This window comes from Callithrix jacchus, chromosome 7 (genome assembly GCF_049354715.1).
Source record: "Callithrix jacchus isolate 240 chromosome 7, calJac240_pri, whole genome shotgun sequence".
NCBI lineage: Eukaryota > Metazoa > Chordata > Mammalia > Primates > Cebidae > Callithrix > Callithrix jacchus.
In genome coordinates, this window is record NC_133508.1 from 48,577,573 (window position 1) to 48,596,662 (window position 19,090).

A 19,090-nucleotide genomic window follows, 5' to 3' on the forward strand; every position below is an offset into this window, starting at 1 on the left:
GAAAAATGCCCTCTTCTCTGTGGCCGGCTCTGAAGCAGGCTCCCCACCTGGAGGAGGCTCCCCTTCGAGGCCTACTTGTCCGGTTGGGATGAAGCCAGGGGGCCAAGGAGGGGCCCTGGCAGGGGAGGGCCGAGGTGGACTGGAGTAACCGGGGGTGAACCACACCTCTGACCGCATCAGCTCCTCCACACTGGCCTTCCTCTCGGGGGCTGTCCTGGCTCCCAAGAAGCCCTTGGCTCTGTCTCGTACCAGGAAACCTCTAGCTCCCAGCGTCACCTCCTTGGCTCATGAATTGGGCTCAGGCTCAGGTCACCGCTTGGCCTCAGGGCTCTGTGTGGCTCCAGGACAGCCGACCAGAGGCAGCCAGCTCTTTCCCAAGCACTAGCTCCGTAGCCACTCAGCGCCGGGCCCCCGCAATAGCCTGGGCTGGGATGGGGGTGGGAGCAGGATAGAGACTGGGGTTGGGAGAGGACAGGTGTCACAGCCTGGCTCCGTGGCCCAGAGCCTGCTGGCTCCAGGGCGTTCTCAGGGGCTGTGAGGCCTGGCAGTGTACCAGCCTCCAGGAAGAAGAGCTGGGGATCAATGTGGCCCAAATCTAGACTCTCCCTGCACTTCTAGCTCATCCTCTGCTCCCCTTACTCTCTCCTGGGAAGTCAACAGCCTTGAACTGGCCAGAAGGGACACCCTTGTGCTCTGGGAGAGGCTCACACTCCCCCCCCATTTCCTTTTAGGGCAGTGCTGGCCACAACCCCAAACAGTAGCCTCTCCTCTCCCCGCCCCCGACATCCCACTTACCCTGCTCTAAAGGGTGCTCTTAGCAGTAGAGCCTGGGGAGGTGGCATCGACAGGAGCGTAAAGTGACCCAATGTCCAAAAGCCAAGATGGGTGGTTGGGTGGGCAGCTGGCGGCCCTGGCAGACCCAGGACGGTCGGCAGAAGTCTTGCCGGCAGCCCAGCACCCAGGGAGCCGGGAGCAGGTTTAATTTGCCAGGCAGCCAGGAGTGCCAGCAGGGGAGGTACCCACAAACAAAACAAAAACAAAAAAGTTAATTATCTTTGGCTTTTTCTTAATAAATATCCAAACTGGCCCGGCCGGATCCTCCACTTTGGAGGGAGAGAGAAGAAGGAGGAAAAAACCCCAAACCAAAATCCAACAGGCTGATTGTCTCGTGTCTCCCTCTCCTTTGTCTCACCCTCATAGGTTTCTCTTATCAGAAGCAGCAACAGTTTCACATAAATTCCCAAATTTTCGTGAGTTCAAGAGTGTGGCCACAAATACTTTTAAAACAGGTTTTGGGGTGGAAACGTGGAGTGTGAGAGAAGAGAAAGGAGGTGGGAAATAACAGAAGAGAAGCAGAGAGAGAGAGAGAGAGAGAGAGAGAGAGAGAGAAGCTGGAGAGTATGATGCAGGGAACTGGGCTAGCTGCGTTGCCCTGTGGGCCTGGCCCAGCCTGTGGCCCCAGCCCGGGCGGGGACCTGTTCTGGAATGTCGGGTTAGCATTTTCTTTCAGTTACAATGATCAGCTGCAGTAGATATGGAATTTCTCACTTTAAAACTCTGAAACCGCTTAGGTTTCTCTGGCCCCTTCAGCTACCCTGTTGCTGCTGGTTCCTGCGACAAGCCTCCCTTCTAGGAGCAGGGCCGGGGAGAAGCTGCGGGAGGGGTCCCGGGGAGGGGGCTGGCTGTCCTTCCGGGAGGTGTGAGGTTTTCTGTGTGGAGTTGCTGGCGGACCTGGTGAGAAGACTTGTGGCGGCTGCCTGGGTCTAGGTGTTCGGATGGTTCATGTACACGCCTGGGCCTGAACTGTCAGACACTTGTGTGTCGGGGGTGGGGTGGGGACCCATCAGAACAGCGAGCAGTCCCTCATGGATCACCAGCTCTGGAGTCTCAATACCTGGGGTCACACCCCAGCTCAATCTTCCATGGGCTCTGCTCCCTGAAGCCAGGCACCATCCCTCTACCTTCTCAGCATTTTTTTTTTTTTTTTTTTTGAGACAAAGTTTCACTCTTGTTGCCCAGTCTGGAGTGCAATGGCCTGATCTCGGCTCACTGAAACCTCCACCTCCCAGGTTCAAGCGATTCTCCTGCCTCAGCTTCCTGAGCAGCTGGGATTACAGGCATGCACCACCACGCCTGGCTAATTTTTGTATATTTAGTAGAGACGAGGTCTCCATGTTGGTCAGGTTGGTCTCAAACTCCCGACCTCAGGTGATCCGCCCACCTTGGCCTCCCGAAGTGCTGGGATTACAGGCATGAGCCACCGCGCCCGGCCCCTTCTCAGCATCTCAAGGGAATCATTGTTAGTGGAAGCCTAGGTCTGCTGATAGTGGGGGATAGATAGGGACTGCTAATGAGTACAGGGTTTCTTTCTGGGGCATGAAAATGTTCTAAAATTAGATAGTGGTGGTGATTGTACAACCTTGTGAATATACCAAAAACCACTGAATTGTACATTTTAAAAGAGTGAATTTTATGATATATGAATGATATCTCAATAAAGTGGTGATAAGAAAGTGGGGAAACACGGGGATTGACACTGCCACTTCTTTCGTGGAGTGGTTGTCACACAGCACAGCCGCACAGTTAGTGCTCAGTAAGGATTAGCTGTTAATATGGATCAGTCCAAGGACAGCAGAGGGGCTGCTGTCCATGGGTGTATACCCTTGGTGCTTACAAACGTCTCTTTGGGCCCCTGGTGCCAGGGCCAGCAGGTTGCAGCAGCTGAGCTGCCGCAGGTGTCTAGCGAGGCTCCTGGGCAGCTGCTCTCTGGCAGGGAAGGGGGTGTGTGGCCCTCCTCCTGCCTCCCACCCGGGTCCCCGGAGAGGAGGCTGCCCACCATGGCAGGCAGGCTCCCGTGCGGCACTCTCCCCATCTCGCAGACACTCATATTCTCCGTGTGCAGCAGACCGTGAATTCACCTTCATACTAGTTACAGGGTTATTTAGCTTCTTCTGATGCTGACAATCACAAACTTTAATTCACTGCCTGGCTTCTCCCTGCTGTGCCCTCTGCCCGCCCCCAAAATCCTTGGGAGAGGATGGGAAGGACTCAGGTCCAGCCCCCTCTCGCCAAAGCTCACCCTTCAGAGTGATGGAGTGATGGGAGGAGGGGGGGTGGTCAGAAGGAGGAGATGATGGGAGAGAGGAAGTACCACCAGGGCTAATGGGAGCTTCCGTCCTGCTCCTCCAGCCTGACACTAATGTATTCAACCTGACATCCCATCTTGTCGTGAATGAACACTCGTCCGATCAGGCTGCTGGTTTGAGGGCTGGCAGCCTCAGCCGGGACGGACCGGGGCCAGCGCTCAGGCCTCCGGCTGAGCCCCTAGGACAAGGCAGCTGGCGTGGGGCTGGCTCCTCCGCCTCCTGCTGAACTAACAGGTGCCCGTCCAGGAGCTGACCTGAGGGAGCCCATTCCTACCAGCCTGACAAGCCAGGCCTCAGTTTCTCCACCTCCTCTGGCCCATCTCCCATTGGGAGCCCTCCTGCCTGTGCGGCTTTGCCTGGGCTTCTTGCCCTGCTGCCTGAGCAATCTCTCTCTTCCTTTTCGGAAGGCAGGTGGATCTGCTCAGAGCTGCACCAAATGTCAGATGAGAAATAGAAACTCGGAGACGTCCCTACCAAGCACCCAAATCACACAATCCTGAGATGACTGCGGGGGGCGGCCCCCAAGCCAGGTGACACGTGCCCGCTTCCTCGCCCTCTGGGAGGAGCTGCTGCTGCCTTGCTCACCCCTGGCCTGCTCTGGCAGGGTCTTTATCTCTTTCTTGCCTTGGCTTCAGCAGATCCCCTCTTTTCATCTGCCCTATGCACCTGCACCCTTTCCAGGAGCTGGCCCAGCTTCCAGAAGGTCCACAGAGGCCTCCTGCAGGCTTAGAGCCCAGTAAAGGTCAGAGATCTCAGACTGCTCCTCCTAGCCACCACCTGCCCCCTGAAGTGGCCACTGTCATCTTCCCCCAAAGCCTCCTGGGCTAGAGAAGGAGGAACAATTTGCTTTGAGAACCATCGGGATGGAATAGGGAACTCTCACCCACAAAATCCAAGCTGCCCCCATCAGCCACTTGTTAGACAGAGAGTCCCAAGGGCAGAAAGCCAAGCCACGAGGACTCATGAAGACCAGAGGCCTGGCAATGACCCTGGCCAGGGAGCTTGCAGAGGGAGATGCAGGGCTGTCGGCGGTGCTGGGAGGAGAGGGAGGCCAAGAACCCCATCGGCAGGTCCAGGTTTGTGTCTGCCTCCTCCCAGCCCCACCCCTGCCAGCGGGGGCAGTGGCCACGGTGGCCTGGGCAAGAGAGATGTCAACGGGGCCGATGGGAGAAGGGGCTTGTTGACTGGAAACTGTCCATTATGGCTTAGATTATAAGCATATTGCACAGGGCTCTCTGCACGATGCCGGGGAAATCCAATACGCTGAAAGGTTAATGCAATCAATTAGGGTGACAAGGAAGTAAAGTAAAGCCTTCCGAGTAGATGAAAAGGAGAGAGAGGGAGAGAGAGAGAGAGAGAGAGAGAGAGAGAGAGAGAGAGAGAGAGAGAGAGAGAGAGCGAGCCACGGAATTGCAGGGGTGCTATGGGTGGTGGGAAGGCAAGGAGGAAGAGGAACTAGAGGGATGCAGAGAGGAGGCCTAGAGGGGAAAGAGAGATGGACAAAAGGCCAGGAGCCCTCAAAAAGAGGACAGCGAGACGGCAGCAGACCCAGCAGGAGAGGACAGCCAGCAGACTGCAGGTGCAGCTCCGTCTCAGACCTCTGGCTGCAGGCGGGCGCAGCTCCGTCTCAGGCAGCTGACTGCCAGCACAGTTCCCATCTCCTTGCCCACTCCCTGCCAGCATTTCCTCTCGGGCTTGGAGCCTGATTCCAACCTTAGCCCACAGCAGTAGAACGGGGCCAGGGCAGCCTTGGTCCCTGATCCTGGACAGAGCCAGCGCCACTGTGTAACCCCCAGGGCCTTCTCAGCCAGACTGCAGCCTGGTTCCCACCCGCCACAGACAGGCCCAGGCCCAGGCCCAGGCCCAGACCTGGACTCCTCCCTCGGCCTGCTTGCCCCTCAGCAGCTCCCAACACAGCCTGCACAGCTTCTCACAGGCATCCCAGTTCCTCCTTGCCACAAGCCTGGGAAGCAGAGAGCACGTGGGCAGGGCTCTGGAGTTTACAGATTGAGAAACTGGCACTCAGAGGTTATGCTGCTCCCAGGGCCCTGCCACAGAAACGGAAGACCCAGGTCTGCCAGTCCACTACTGATGGGGCTTTTTTTTCCCAAGGTGCTCCCTGGAATCAGGAGCCTGCCCTTCTCCATGGGGTCAGACTCTGAGGCCCCCAGGGCAGAGGGTAGGGAGCTCTGTGGAATCTGCCCAGAGATGTCTGTTGCCTCCGGCAGGTGGGAACTCAAGCACATACTACCTGGTGGGTGCTGGGCAAGCCACTTTCAGCCACAACAACTCACTCACTTGATTCAGCAACCCTGCAAGGTCGATATTCTTCTCCCCTTACAAAAGAGGAAGCTGTGAAGGCTGGGCGTGGTGGCTCATGCCTGTAATCCCAGCACTTTGGGAGGCTGAGGCAGGTGGATCATGAGGTCAGGAGTTCAAGACCAGCTTGGTCAATATGGTGAAACCCTATCTCTACTAAAAATATAAAAAATTAGCCAGTTGTGGTGGTGTGCACCTGTAGTCCCAGCTACTCTGGAAGCTGAGGCAGGAGACTTACTTGAACCTGGGAGGCAGAGGTTGCAGTGAGACAAGATTGCGCCATTGCACTCCAGCCTGGGTGACAGAGTGAGACTCTAATGTCTCAAAAAAAAAAAAAAAAAAAAAAAAAGAGGAAGCTGTGGATCTGAGGTGAGAGGGCTACAGGGCTGCCGGGATGCCAGTGGGGGCAAGAGCTCTGAGGAAGCAGGCGCTGCAGAGGGGAGGAAGAGCTGGGACTTCGAGGCAGGTGGGACTGAGAAGGAGGCCCTAGCAGAGCAGGGGAAGGGAGCCCCCCAGACAGAGCAGGACTGTAGGCAGCCCTGCAACCCCAGCGCAGGGCTCCCAGACGGATGTGCTGGGCCCCTCGAAGCAGTCCCGATGAAGACACGTGCACAGCGAAGGATGATGGGTGTGACAGCATTGGGGCTGCACTTAGGGCCAGGGAACAGTACATCAGCATGGCCGCGGAACAGTACATCAGCATGGCCGCAATGGTAAATTTCCTATTACGTATATTTCACCACTAAAAAGAGACAGCAAAGTGCAGGAGCTAGAACTTCTCGAGTAGGGGCTGGCAAACTTTTTCCATAAAGGGCCAGAGAGAAAATTATTCCTCTTTTAGGTTTTGTGGGCCAAACAGAGATTTCTGCTGTAGCACGCAACTCTGTCTGCAAGTGTAGAGTGAAAGCAGCCATAGATAATACCTGAAGAAATAGGTGTGGCAGTGTTCTAATAAAACTTTATTTATAAAAGCAGGCTGTGGGTCAAAGGTGGCCCATCAGCCAAGTGCTTCTCCAGAGAATGGAAGCACTTGGGGCTGGCTATCAGGACACAGAATGCTTGACTTCACCCTGCTGCCTGGGGATGGAGGCATCATCTATCCTGTCTGGACCTCATGGGCAGAGCAAGGTTCTCACAATCAGAGGGTAGAGAAAAGGGACAGAGACGAGGCACATGTGGGAAGCCAATATCCAGGAACCGGCCCCAGCTCCGTGCATCCTGAGGAGCCTTCCACGGCGCTAAGATCCTCGCAGACCATGTGAAGGCGTGGAGGCTCATAGCTCTGGAGATTCTAGAACACACAATTCCATGATACAGGGGTGAGGCCACAGCTAACAGGAGGGCGGGAGTGGCCAGAAGGGAGCCAGAAGGGGCACCAGGGAGAGAAAGGCGAGAGGACCCAGGACAGAGCTGTAACCAGGGTGGTGCTGGCAGCAAAGGGAGGAATCCACAGGCCCCAGCGAGAGCGCAGGGCGCGGGCCGGGCCTGCCCTACACCGGGCCGCCTCTGATCACGTTTTCAGGGCCACTGCCCGCCAGCGCAGACAATGCTGGGGGAGCCTTTGAAGTCCAAAAGGGAAGCCGCGGTGGGAGCTGGCGAATCTCCTCCCTTCCCCGTCCTCCTGGGGGGGGGGGAGGGGGCTGGTAGGACAAAACCCAGAGCCGGTCGGTCGCAGCCGGGGCCCCGAAACTCGAGAGACAAAGGGAAAACAAACAGGTTTGGAGCCAGGCGCATGGTGCCGTGTCTGTCCCCCGCCCCGCCGAGCAGGGATGATGGATGGCTGCAGCCCGCCAGCTCGCCCGCAGGGCAGGCCCCACTATTTACATAACACTGGCGTTCCACCGGTCACCTCTGACACGGCACTGCCTGGGGCCCGAGGCCCGGTGGCCCTGAGGTTTCTCGCACCACCACCCGGGGGACTGACAGCCCATGAAAGCTGGGCCGGGCTGGGGCAGCCCCAAGTGCCTGGACTCTGGGGGAGTCCTGGGCCTGGGGAAGGGTCTCGGCCGTGGCCTTCTCCCTGCCAGCCTCTTAGGGAAAATGGAGGAAGCCACTGGGGGCGGCACACCTCTGAGGAAAGAAGGCAGGACCAGGGTTCCGGGGCCTTCAAGTCCATTCGATTCTTGAAGCAGAGCCTGGGCAGTGATTCCAGACACAGCCAGCCACCGCCACAGAGGCGACGGCACTGTGAGAGTGGGCATTGCAGGCTGGCACCCTGAGCCCAGCCACCACAGGTCCCCTGCCATCCCACGCTGGTCCGCCAATGTGGAGGCCTTTAACCAACACACAGCACAGCCCTGCAGGCCCTGAGCACGTTCCTTGCCCAAAGTCTGCAATCCACATGTCCCCAGACCATTTCCAGCCTACAAGCCAAACCGAGGAGCTCCTCCTGACGGGAGGGCATCTTTTCCCACCAGGGTGGAACAGGCAGGGTGGCTGCTGTTCCCCAGCTCTACTTCTCCTCTTCCCCGGGTGCTCCGCAGGACTGACCCACCAGGGTGACATGTGCATTGTGTGAGTGGTCAGCAGTGGGGGAGGGGATAGAAAGCTCAGGGAGGGGCTCAGGCCTTACCTCGTAGTGGGTCCTAGAGCCTCCTGGGATGTCCCTGGGGGTGTCACTTCATCCTGGGGAGGCAGAGAGAGGAGCCCAGTTAGCCTTTCCAAGCCCATGACTCCCTAGCACACGCCCTCCATCCCTCCCGTGCACACAAGGGCTCCCTGCCCCACATGGCTGGGGCTGACGCTCCAGGGCCAGCCAAGAGGGCCAGAAACTCAGGCATGCCAGCTGGGCTCTGATTTGGCTCATTCAGGTACATGGCAGCCACAGTTTGAGAAAGAGTCAGAACTGGGTAGGAGCTGACTGCCGGGGAAATGTGGTCCTCAGGAACCCCCTAGCCAGGTGGAGAAGAGAGGCCGGGGTGGGGGTGCTGGTGGAGGAGGCTGGGGTGGGGTGCTGGTGAAGGAGGCTGGGGTGGGGTGCTGGTGGAGGAGGCAGGGGTGGGATGCTGGTGGAGGAAGCTGGAGTGGGGGTGCTGATGGAGGCGGGAGTGGGGTTGCTGATGGAGGCTGGGGTGGGGGTGCTGGTGGAGGAAGAGGGAGTAGGGGTGCTGGTGACATGGCCTCATGGAGCTGCAGCGGCCTAGCAGGGATGCCTGGGGACAATGACAGAATACAGCAGCGACTGCTCCTTTACTCTCTTCCCTGGGGCCCCTGAACATAAAAATGACAGATGCCAAACTGTTTTCTCTAGCAAGTTGGTGACAGAGGGGCAAGGGTGGGCCCGGGGCCAAGGCACCAGGAAGCCTCCATGCCCCAGGAGCAGGCTGCTGACAGCATCTTCCACCTTGGGGTCCTACCCATGAGTCACCACAACCCACGTCCAGAGACTGTGCAGGGAGAGAGATGATGGTCCAACAACTCGGAGGCCTTTATCCGACACATGGCCCAGCCCAGCGTGTGGGGAGGGGCCCTCCTGCCCAGGGAATGAGTTTGGGGAGCCAGTTTCAAAGGGGCAGCCTCTGTGTAAATGGAGAGAAAACCCAGGGAACCTCCCTGCCTGCTGGCCAGGCCCCCGACCCTTGCTCAAGCCAGGCCCAGCCCCTGCAGGCCTCGGAACCCTCCCCAGGCTTGGGGAAGGCTGTCTGTCTGTTACGTTTTCTTCTCCCCTCTCCCTCATGTATGGCTTATCAATGATGCAAGAGGAGTAACACCAATTTCCTTAGGCTATGTAATCCCCAAATCAGATTGGGGGGATTGCAGGAGATGAGGTGACCTTGTTGAGGGCTCCCGGAATGCCACCCAGTCCCATTACCCGCTCTCCGGTTCCCAGGACATATTTAGACAGATAATGCTAATTGTACTTGACACGTTCTCTTAAGGAGGCCTTGGCTCTCCACCAGCTTTCGCCGCTTGTGCTAGGCTGCCTGGACATAGGGTGCCCACTGGGGCAGAGCCCACCCTGCCAGATGCAGGGCTCTGGGAGGGCTGCGGGCTGGTGGGCATCCGGTGGTTGGGAAGCACTGCCCCATGGGCCTCTCATGCCCATCTCATATAGACGATGAGAGGCTGGGGATCTGCAGGGCATTGGTGGAACCCTGAGATGGGGCGGTAGAGATGACGAAGAGCCATGCAAAGGGGGAATAAGGAAATGGGAAGGAGCTGGCCAGGAGAGGAGAGGACGGAGGAGGACACTGGCAGGGAGGGTCGCAGGGGGTTGAGATGGGGAACCCCAGGCTTCCATTGCCAGGTGCTAGGTGGGGTCGGCCATCTGAGCTTGAGTCCCGGCCGGTCAGCCCAGGGCCCTGGCTTGGGTGTCATCCTCCCTGTCCTGTCTGTCCCATGCACTCCTGTCGGAGATCTCTCAACGTGCCCCGGCCAGCCTCCTGTGGACCCCCAAAGCCCCCCAACTCCACAACTCCGGTATCTCCCTTCCAGCACCTTTCTCTCCCCCCCATCCTCCCTGGCAACTGTGCATTTATTAATTCATGAGGCACTAATTAGTTCTTTGTTTAATTTTGTGTTAAACAGACTGACCGGAATGATAACGACTTGCAGCGCGTGTTGCGTCCCCAACCAGCCCTGTTTTCTGACAACAAGGGAGCACGGGAGACCCGAGCGCTGAACCCAAATCCCTCAGCAGTTGCACTTCATTAAGTCAAAATGTGACAAGAAGCTTAGAGAGCAACTTGCAGATCTGATCACACAGAACAATCAGGGAGGAAACTTTCCAGGAGTTGGTCGGGGGGTGGAGGAGGGAGGGGAGGGCCGAGATGCTTACAAACGGGGACCAGGATGCACACGGGGTCCTGGACATCACCCGCTCCATCCAGGCGTCCTGGGTGATGGGATCGGGGAGGCTGTCCCTGGGAGAAAACTGGGACACTGGCATTCTGGGACCCCAGTGGGTGCCTAAGAAGTAGCCGAGAGTTCATCTTGGTCTCTCTTTCCTTCTCCGGCCATCTTTTCTTGTCTCTCTGCCTGTCACTGTCCCCAAAGTCTGCTTTGTGAGGGAGTGGCCCATGTGAGTAAGTGGTCAGCACATCTGAGAAAGGACTCTCCAAGGCCAGGGGAGAAGCACAGCCCTGGAGAAACCCAGAGGCAGCAGGGGCCCTACACTCAGTGGGGCTGGAGTGAAGGGAAATGCTTCCAGGCTACGAAAAAAAAAGCTGTGTGCTCAGGAATCATGGCAGAAAGTGCCTAAGTCATGCCAACATGCCCACTACCTGCCATCTGTCCATCCATCCATCCATCCGTCCATCCGTCCATCTGTCCATCCAATGTTCCTAATCCTAAGTACTCCGGCCAGAACACTGAGGACCCAAAGGTTCTGCGTTCTGTCCAGAGGTAGCTGGCAAATCAGAAAGAGAATTGGGTCCTGGTGCTTCCAGGCTGTGTGGCTGACAGCTGGCTGGCAGCTGAGTGACAACAGCCTTCTGACCTCCTTCCTTCTGTCCATGTGAAAAAGCAGGATCTTGGCCCCAGAGGCATGAGGCCGCTCACCCCGCCAGCCCATTGCACAAGTGAGGATGAGTGATACCAAACGCAAACCCTGCCCCAAACTAAGAGCAGTGGCCCTGCCCACCTTTTACCCACCCCTAATCTCTGAAGACACCAGCCATGTCTTGGGTAAGAAGAGCACAGAAGGGGTGTGAGGAGGAGAAGAAAAACAAAAGTACAGAGCAAGCTGGCAAACTCCCGGCTGCCTTCTTCCTATTGGCTGCTGCACCTGCCCAGGTGAGGCCCGGAGCTGCCTCCGAGTGGGTGAGCCTGGGGGCAGGCAACCTCGTGCAACCCTTTCCCTGGCCGGTTCTGAAGCAAGTGGTCTCTCCCCGAGCCGGCAGCCCTGGGCTGGCTTCTGTTAATTTGCTGTCAGGCTGCCTAAGCAAACCAATTAAAACTAATCATTAATTATAAAAGAGAGCGAGAAGAGGAGAGGAGAGGGTGAAAGACTGAGAGGGGAAGGAGGAAGAGGGAAGGTGGGCTGAAGAGGGAAGACCTGGGGGCCTGCAGGGAGCTCGGAGTGGGGCCAACCTGGGCTGGGCACTGGGAGGACCAGAGGCCCAAAGGATGCCAGCGTCTGGGGAGGGCAGGAAGGAAGCAAGGGATGGAGGAGAGGGGGTGGCCATGGGCAAGGGGCGGAGGGAATGCCAGGAGAGACAGGACGTGGGAGAGTGAAGGGCAGAGAAGTGGCAGGGGCCAGCATACCAGGACCTGAAGGGGCATCATCCATCTGCAGTTCCCTCTGGCTGGAGCCGCCACTGGCCCAGGACTTAGCTTTGGAGCCCCTCACCCACAGCTGCCCAGCTCCATATTTATGAGCCACAGGCCAGGCTCCTCAGTCGGCCGGCACTCCTACCTGCTCCCCAGGCCTCCTGGGCCATGGGGGCTTGGGGCAGCTGTTGGGCTGCCCATCCGCACCCCCACGCCATGGCCGTCTCCTTCCCCCTGCCCCCGGCCCCATCCTCATGCACAGTCTCTCCCTGGCCGAGCCCTTTCACAGGGGCTGGGGCCCTGTCAGCCCGGCAGCGTGGGGCGGGGGGTGGGGGTGGGGTGGGGGGGTGCAGACAACAGGGGCAGCGTCATGGAAACGGGCACTTTCCCCGAGAAATATTCTGTTTGGCCTCCTTCCTGCATTGAGGAGCTGTCGGGAGCCTGAGTGAGAGTCACACCACCCCGGGACCAGGCGTGACAAAACCTATTTTCTGCCTCAAATTTGATTGATTAAAAAACTTTTTAGGAAAACCATGTTAAAAGAGTGAAAAAGAAAGAGAAGGGGAGCGACAGAGAGAGGGAGAGAGAGAGAGAAAGAGAGGAGAAAAGAAAGAGCCAATAGAAGGTGCTGTGGGAGGATGGCTGGGGACAGGAAGGCCCCGAGCAGGGGCCGCGCAGTCCCTGGGGTGAGGCCGGGGGACCCCCAGCATAACCAGGCAAAACGGAAAGGTCAGAGGAAGCCCGGAACTTTTACACAGTGGTTAGCAGGACAATGAGGGGGCTGAGGGCCGCACAGGCCAGCAGGTGCCGGATGGAGACAGAGGCCTCGGGAAAGAAGCCGGGCCAGAGGCAGGGAGGGGCGGTGGGGGTGGCTGTCCAGCCCCCGGAGTTGGAGCGGCCTCTGGATTGGCTCTGGGCTCTTTCCAAGCTCAGTCATGGTTAGAATAGGGCCAGAATCCTGAGAAATCTACATACAGTCAAGAGAAAGGGCTCTTGTCCTTTGGGGGGCAGGAAATGGGTTTTCCCACCTTGTTCTCCCAAACCCTGTATTAAGAAATGCTTTTAATCATAGTAATTTTTAAAAAGCAGGAGACATCAACTTGACCTCCACCCTGAGGCTGGCTCAGCGCCAGCTTCTGGCCTGCCCTTGCCCGCCCAGGACCCTTTGTGGTCAGGCCCTGAAGTCCTTCAAGGGATGCTGCCCTGTGTGGTGGCCATGCCAGGCCAGGGATTTCAATGGTGAGTTTAAGGCCCTGCCTGACTTTCTCAAGCCTCCAGGAGAAGAGCTAGTCTCCCCACCCCTCCTGAGACCCCCTCAGGAGGAAGCAACCCCCACCCCCGTTTCCCAGCCGCCCTGCCCGATCTTCTTGGGCAGGACTCCTGGTCTCCCCAGGAGGAAGGGTCCAAGTTGGTGGCCTAGTTTGCGCTCCTTTTCTCTAAGGGCCTTGAAGGCCAAGGTGAGGAGTGGTTCTGGCCAAGGAGTCAGCCAGATTTTCCCAGGTGCTGGGAGGGTGCTCAGCACCCAGGCTCTGCCAGCGCGGGGCTCTGCCAGCGCAGGGCTCAGCGTTGGTAGGCAGTGTCCCCTCTCATCAGACAGGCACGTCGCCCACAGATGCACAGAAAGACAACACCTGCTCCCGGCCTTCCCCAGCCCCTGTGCCAGGTCAAGTGACCTCGATCTCTTCTTGTCCCTGCTCCACAGCAAGACCGTCAGGTACTCACTGAGCACATACTGTGTGCATGATGCTGTGCCAGGCACGAGGAAGAGAAGACAAGATAGCTTTTGAAAGGAGGCCGGGCGCGGTGGCTCACCCTGTAATCCCAGTACTCTGGGAGGCCAAGGCGGGCAGATCACCTGAGGTCAGGAGTTTGAAACCAGCCTGGCCAACATGGTGAAACCCCGTCTCTACTAAAAATAGGAAAATTAGCCGAGCGTGGTGGTGCGCGCCTGTAATCCCAGCTACTCGGGAGGCGGAGGCATGAGAATCGCTTGAACCTGGGAGGCAGAGGTTTTAGAGAGTCAAGACTGTGCAACTTAACTCCAGCCTGGGCAACAGAGTGAGACTCCATCTTGGGGCGGGGGAAGATAGCATAAAAAAAGCTGAGTTGGCAAGAGTCAGGTGTGAATCCTGTCTCTGCTGCCTCCTGCCATACAATTGGGTATGAAGGCTGCTTAACCTCTCCAAGCCCCAGCTTCTTCAGTTGAAAAGTGGGGGTATATGAGTACCTATCTTGAAGGAAGTTTATTTCCTATTTCTTGAGCACCTGCTATATGCTGTTAGATACTTGTCCTAGACCTAGAGAACATTGGCAAACCAAAGATTCAACCCTCATGAGCTTCCATTCCTGTGCTGCTGAGGATTCACTGAAATAATGGTTAGCACAGCAGCTGGCACATAGTAAGTGCTCAGCAAATATGACCTGTTATTAGATTCCAGAGTCCCTGCCTTTAAGAAGTTGGAGAGATGTTGTAATTCTATTCCCAGGCATTTGCCAGAAAAAAATGGAAAACAGGTACTCAAAAAACACTTGCACCTGAATGTTCATAGCAGCACTATTCACAGTAGGCAGATGGTAGATACAATTCAAGAGTCCATCAACCAAGGAGTGAATAAACAACGTGGAGTCTGTTCATACTATGGATTTTTTTTTTTTGAGACCGAGTTTTGCTCTTGTTGCCCAGGCTGGAGTGCTGTGGCGTGATCTCGGCTCACTGTAACTTCTGCTGCCTGGGTTCAAGCGATTCTCCTACCTCAGCCTCCCAAGTAGCTGGGATTACAGGCATGTACCACCACACCCGGCTAATTTTGTATTTTTAGTGGAGATGGGGTCTCTCCATGTTGGTCAGGCTGGTCTTGAACTCCCAACCTCAGGTGATCTGCCTACCTTGGCCTCCCAAAGTGCTGGGATTACAAGCATGAGCCACTGCACCCAGCCCATATTATGGAATAGTATTCAGCTATAAAAAAGGAGTGGAGTTCTGATGTGGGCTACAATATGGATGCATCTGAAAAACACCATTTTGAGCGAGAAAGGAGCCAGATAGACACAAAAGGCCACAGTTGTATGATTCCAATAATGTGAAGTATCTGGGACAGGCCAATCCATAGAGACAGAAAGCCGCGGCTCCCAGGAGCTGGGGAAGGGGACAGTGGGGAGGGACTGCTTGAGGGGCTCAGGGTGTCTGTCTGGAGCCATGAAAAAGTTCTGGAACTAGCTTAATAGCTGTGCAACTCTGCAAATGTGCTTGATGCCACTGATTTGAACAGTTTAAAATGGTTACAGGCTGGGTGTGGTGGCTCACGCCAGTAATCCCAGCACTTTGGGAGGCTGAGGTGGGTGGATCATGAGATCAGGAGAGTGAGACCATCCTGGCCAACATAGTAAAACTCTGTCTCTACTAAAGATACAAAAATTAGCTGGGCATGGTGCCACATACCTGTAATCCCAGCTACTCGGGAGGCTGAGACAGGAAAATCACTTGAACCAGGGAGTCAGAGGTTGCAGTGAGCTGAGATTCTGCCACTGCACTCCAGCCTGGTGACAGAACAAGACTCCATCTCAAAAAAAAAAAAATAAATAAAAACCCCACAAAAATGAGCTGGTCGTGGTGGCAGGTGCTTATAATCCCAGCTACTCAGGAGGCTGAGGCAGGAGAATCCCTTGAACCCAGGATGTGGAGGTTGCAGTGAGCCATGATTGTGTCATTGCACTCCAGCCTGGGTGACAAGAGCAAGACTCTGTCTCAAAAATAAAATAAAAAATAAAAAAATAAAATGGTCACAATGGTAAATTTTGTGGTATATGCATTTTATCACCATAAATTAAAATAAAATGATACTGCTTTTTAAAAAAAGAAAGTGCTAGGGAGAGAAGGAATTTGTCCCCACGTGGCAGCTCAGGGCAGGTGCTGGGGAAGCCAAGCCTGGGTGGGGCTGGGGTGGGGGTCAGTGTGAGACATGGTGACTTCAAATGTGTCCTCTTTCCCTCTACGCCTGATTGAGAAGCCACTGCCCGAGGGGGGCTCCCAGGCCTCCACAAGATGTGCTCCGTGATCACGAAGGGAGAGGATGAGGCGGGAAGCCTAGGATGGCTGCAGTGAAGGGACCTCCCCTTAGGAGCCCTCGCTCAAATGCTGTGATTCTGTACCCCTGCAGGCTGCCTCTCCTGGCACACACAGAGCACGCCTGTTCTCCTGTGTGGATCCCAATACACTCGGCCCAGCCAATCCACCTCTCCGCCGTACTCCCCAGGCCACTTCTGCTGCCGCTCAGCATCTCAGTGCAACCAGCGCCTCTCTGGAGGGCTCCAGGGCTTCCCAAGGTCGAGGAGTCCCAACTCGAAGGGAAAGCCTGCAATAACCGGGGGGCCAGGCTCTCAGGGCAGCCCCCCAAGCTCCCACCCCTGCCCTCCTGCCTGTTCCAGAATGCATGTGCACACAGAAACCCCTGCCTTGGCCCAGGAACTGTCAGGAGATCAACAAACAAAAGCTGCTTCTTGACAGGGAGTCATTTATATTTTAGCTTCGTTCCATTATCCTAACGAATCCTTCATCAGCAGATGCAATATTAACAGCAGAAAATCAGCTCATTACATCCGGGGGGATTTCATCAAGACGGCAATCATGTGCAGCTCCCAAGCCTTCAAGAGGCCAGTGGGGCTGTTATTTATTTATTTTGTTACTTATTTATTTAATTTTTTGGGTTCTTTCCACATAATTGCACCGCATCTCAAACCTTTAATAAATAATTTGTAGGTCCTGAACTGCAGACAGCTTTGCTCTCTGCCACGAGAGCCTGCATTAGCCAAAATATTTACCACTATTTAAGAGTCATTAGAGTCGGGAGGGATGTGGGGAGGGGTACTCTCTTCTTCCAGAAACAGTCTGGTTTGGGGCTATGGCGCTTGGTCCTCACTATGGTCCTCTAACTCCATCTCTGAGTCTAAGGCCGGCCATCCTGGACTGGAAGCTCCCGAAAGGCAGGCCTCTGTCTGTTTCCCTCGGCTCTCTTCATTTGGGTACAGGTTTCCTGAGAGCTTTTACAGAGGGCCGAACCAGTCTCCAAGTCCCCAGCTGGGCTTCTCCAGGCTTGACAAGGATGGGTGGCTGATGGGGAGGATCACATGGTGTGGGGCCAGCCACTTCCCACATGCATGAGCCAGAAGGCCCTTCCAGGTTGGCACTGCTGGCCTGCCCTGCACCAGGGAACTCCGAAAGGGGAACCTCCCTCTTCCAGCAGGCCCTGGACCTGGAGCTGCACCGCCGTCTGACCCATCCCTCTTGGCTTCCCAGGGTTACGCCTTCAACTTCAAAGGAAAGGAAAATTCAGTAGGTCCAGGGGCAGACTGTCCCATTTTACACATGAGAAAATGAAGGTTAAGAAACTCAAGCACTTGCTGGGTGCAGTGGCTCACACCTGTAATCCCAGCACTTTGGGAGGCTGAGGCGGGAGGATCACCTCAGGTCAGGAGTTCAAGACAAGCCTGGCCAACATGGTGAACCTGTACTAAAAAATATGAAGACTGTCTGGGCGTGGTGGCGTGTGCCTGTAATCCCAGTACTTTGGGAGGCTGCATCGGGTGGATCATCTGAGGTCATGAGTTCGAGGCCAGCCTGACTAACATGGTGAAACCCCGTCTCTACTAAAAATACAAAAATTGGTTGGGCATAGTGGTGTGTGACTGTAATCCCAGCTACTTGGGAGGCTGAGGCAGGGGAATCGCTGGAACCCGGGAGGCGGAGATTTCAGTGAGCCGAGATCACGCCACTGCACTCCAGCCTGGGTGACAGAGCAAAACTTCATCTCAAAAAAAAAAAAAAAAAAGAAAAGAAAAGAAAGAAAGAAACTGACAGAGCAAGACTCCATCTCAAAAAAGGAAGACAGAAATGTTAGCTCTCTGCCCAAGGCAGCACAGCCAGGACGAGGCAGAGAACTGGAACTCAGACTCAGTGGTGGCTCTGCGGAGCCCCCACGCCTTCCACAGGCTGGAGCCTTCCAACGACCTGCCCTCCCTGCGCTCCTGGCTCCGGCCCATGAGGCTGGAGTGGCCACTGGTGCTGATGGGCACCCCCTGCCGCCACCACTGGGCTGGCCATGCTTTCACAGGTTTTTCCCAGCGGGGGCTGGATTTCTGCCCAGCCAGGAATGTGCTCCCAGGATGTCAATTCTAATCTCCCCAGCGCTCTGACAGAATTAAGCTCCAGTTTGTCCGACAACGTCCCAAAGTTTCAGAAATCCAGGGCAGACTCTCTAATCAGGCTGCAGGACAAAGGTCTGGCCTGACCCTGTCACTTCCATTTATTCCCCCTGTCTGTCTCCTGGGCTCGGCCTTTCTGCAGTTTCCTCCACCCTCTGCCCCTTCCCTGGCCGGCCCAGCCCCCATCCTCTCCTCGGAGCTGCCTTGTGTCCGCCCAGCCCATCGCTGGCCCTCCCCAAGCAGCCAGGCTAGTCCTGTTAAAGCTGAAGAGTTCCTAGGAGGCCCACCTGCCGCAGGCACTTGGCTGGCTGGGCCTAACCTTGGTCCAGCTTCTGTGAGCCGACTTCAGGGAGCACTCTGGCTCCATCCCTCCTTGGCTCCAGGGACTGGGTGCCCAGTCCAGAGTTACTCTCTGAGTCAGCCCACCCTGGCCTCCACTTGCTCCAACTCTGGGCCCCCCATAACTGCCCCGAAGCATCTTCTGGCCTCACCCGCTTCCATCCTGGGAAGCTGTGGCCCCCCGGCCATGTTTGGGGACAACTATGTGGGCAGAAACCTCTCTTCCTCAACCAACTCAGTGAGTAACCAAGAGGTGACTCCTGTCGATGATGGTAGAAGTAGCCCTGTCCCGGGCTACACGGGCCTGTGGTGAGGACCCCAAGCCCTTGGCTCTGCTGCACTGTGGGGCCATTAAGAAGCAGCAAGGAGCCTGAGAGCAGCCAGAGAGAGGGAAGCAGCAGAGACGCCTGCTCCATTCCCCACAGCAGCCAGCCCACTCCCCACGGCGCCCAGCCCACTCCCCACGGCACCCAGCCCACTCCCCACGGCGCTCAGCCCACTCCCCACGGCGCCCAGCCCACTCCCCACAGCACCCAGCCCACTCCCCACGGCGCTCAGCCCACTCCCCACGGCGCTCAGCCCACTCCCCACGGCACCCAGCCCACTCCCCACGGCGCTCAGCCCACTCCCCACGGCGCCCAGCCCACTCCCCACGGCACCCAGCCCACTTCCCATGGCACCCAGTCCACTCCCCATCCACATGGCTCTTGGCTGGGCCTAGAGCACTGATACCTGCCTCTGTTTCCAGAGAAGTCACATGCACAAATCGGCTAGAAGAGGCATGTGCATAGAGGTGTGGGTGGGGACCCTGGCTTAAATCTGGCTTGCTCACATCAAAAGATTCATGGGAAGCAGTGGGCAGAGGGAGCTGTATGGAC

At 56.6% G+C, this 19,090-nt stretch overlaps 1 protein-coding gene across 3 annotated transcripts in view; it reads right to left on the reverse strand.

Annotated features, from left to right (window-relative positions):
- CASZ1 (castor zinc finger 1) overlaps positions 1-19,090 on the reverse strand; it is a 159,811-nt gene that overhangs the window by 58,199 nt on the left and 82,522 nt on the right. For all 3 annotated transcript variants that reach the window (XM_078330366.1, XM_078330364.1, XM_078330368.1), the window contains exon 3: positions 8,038-8,090. The gene's annotated coding sequence lies outside the window, so the exon portion shown is untranslated. The remainder of the gene's footprint in view (positions 1-8,037; positions 8,091-19,090) is intronic.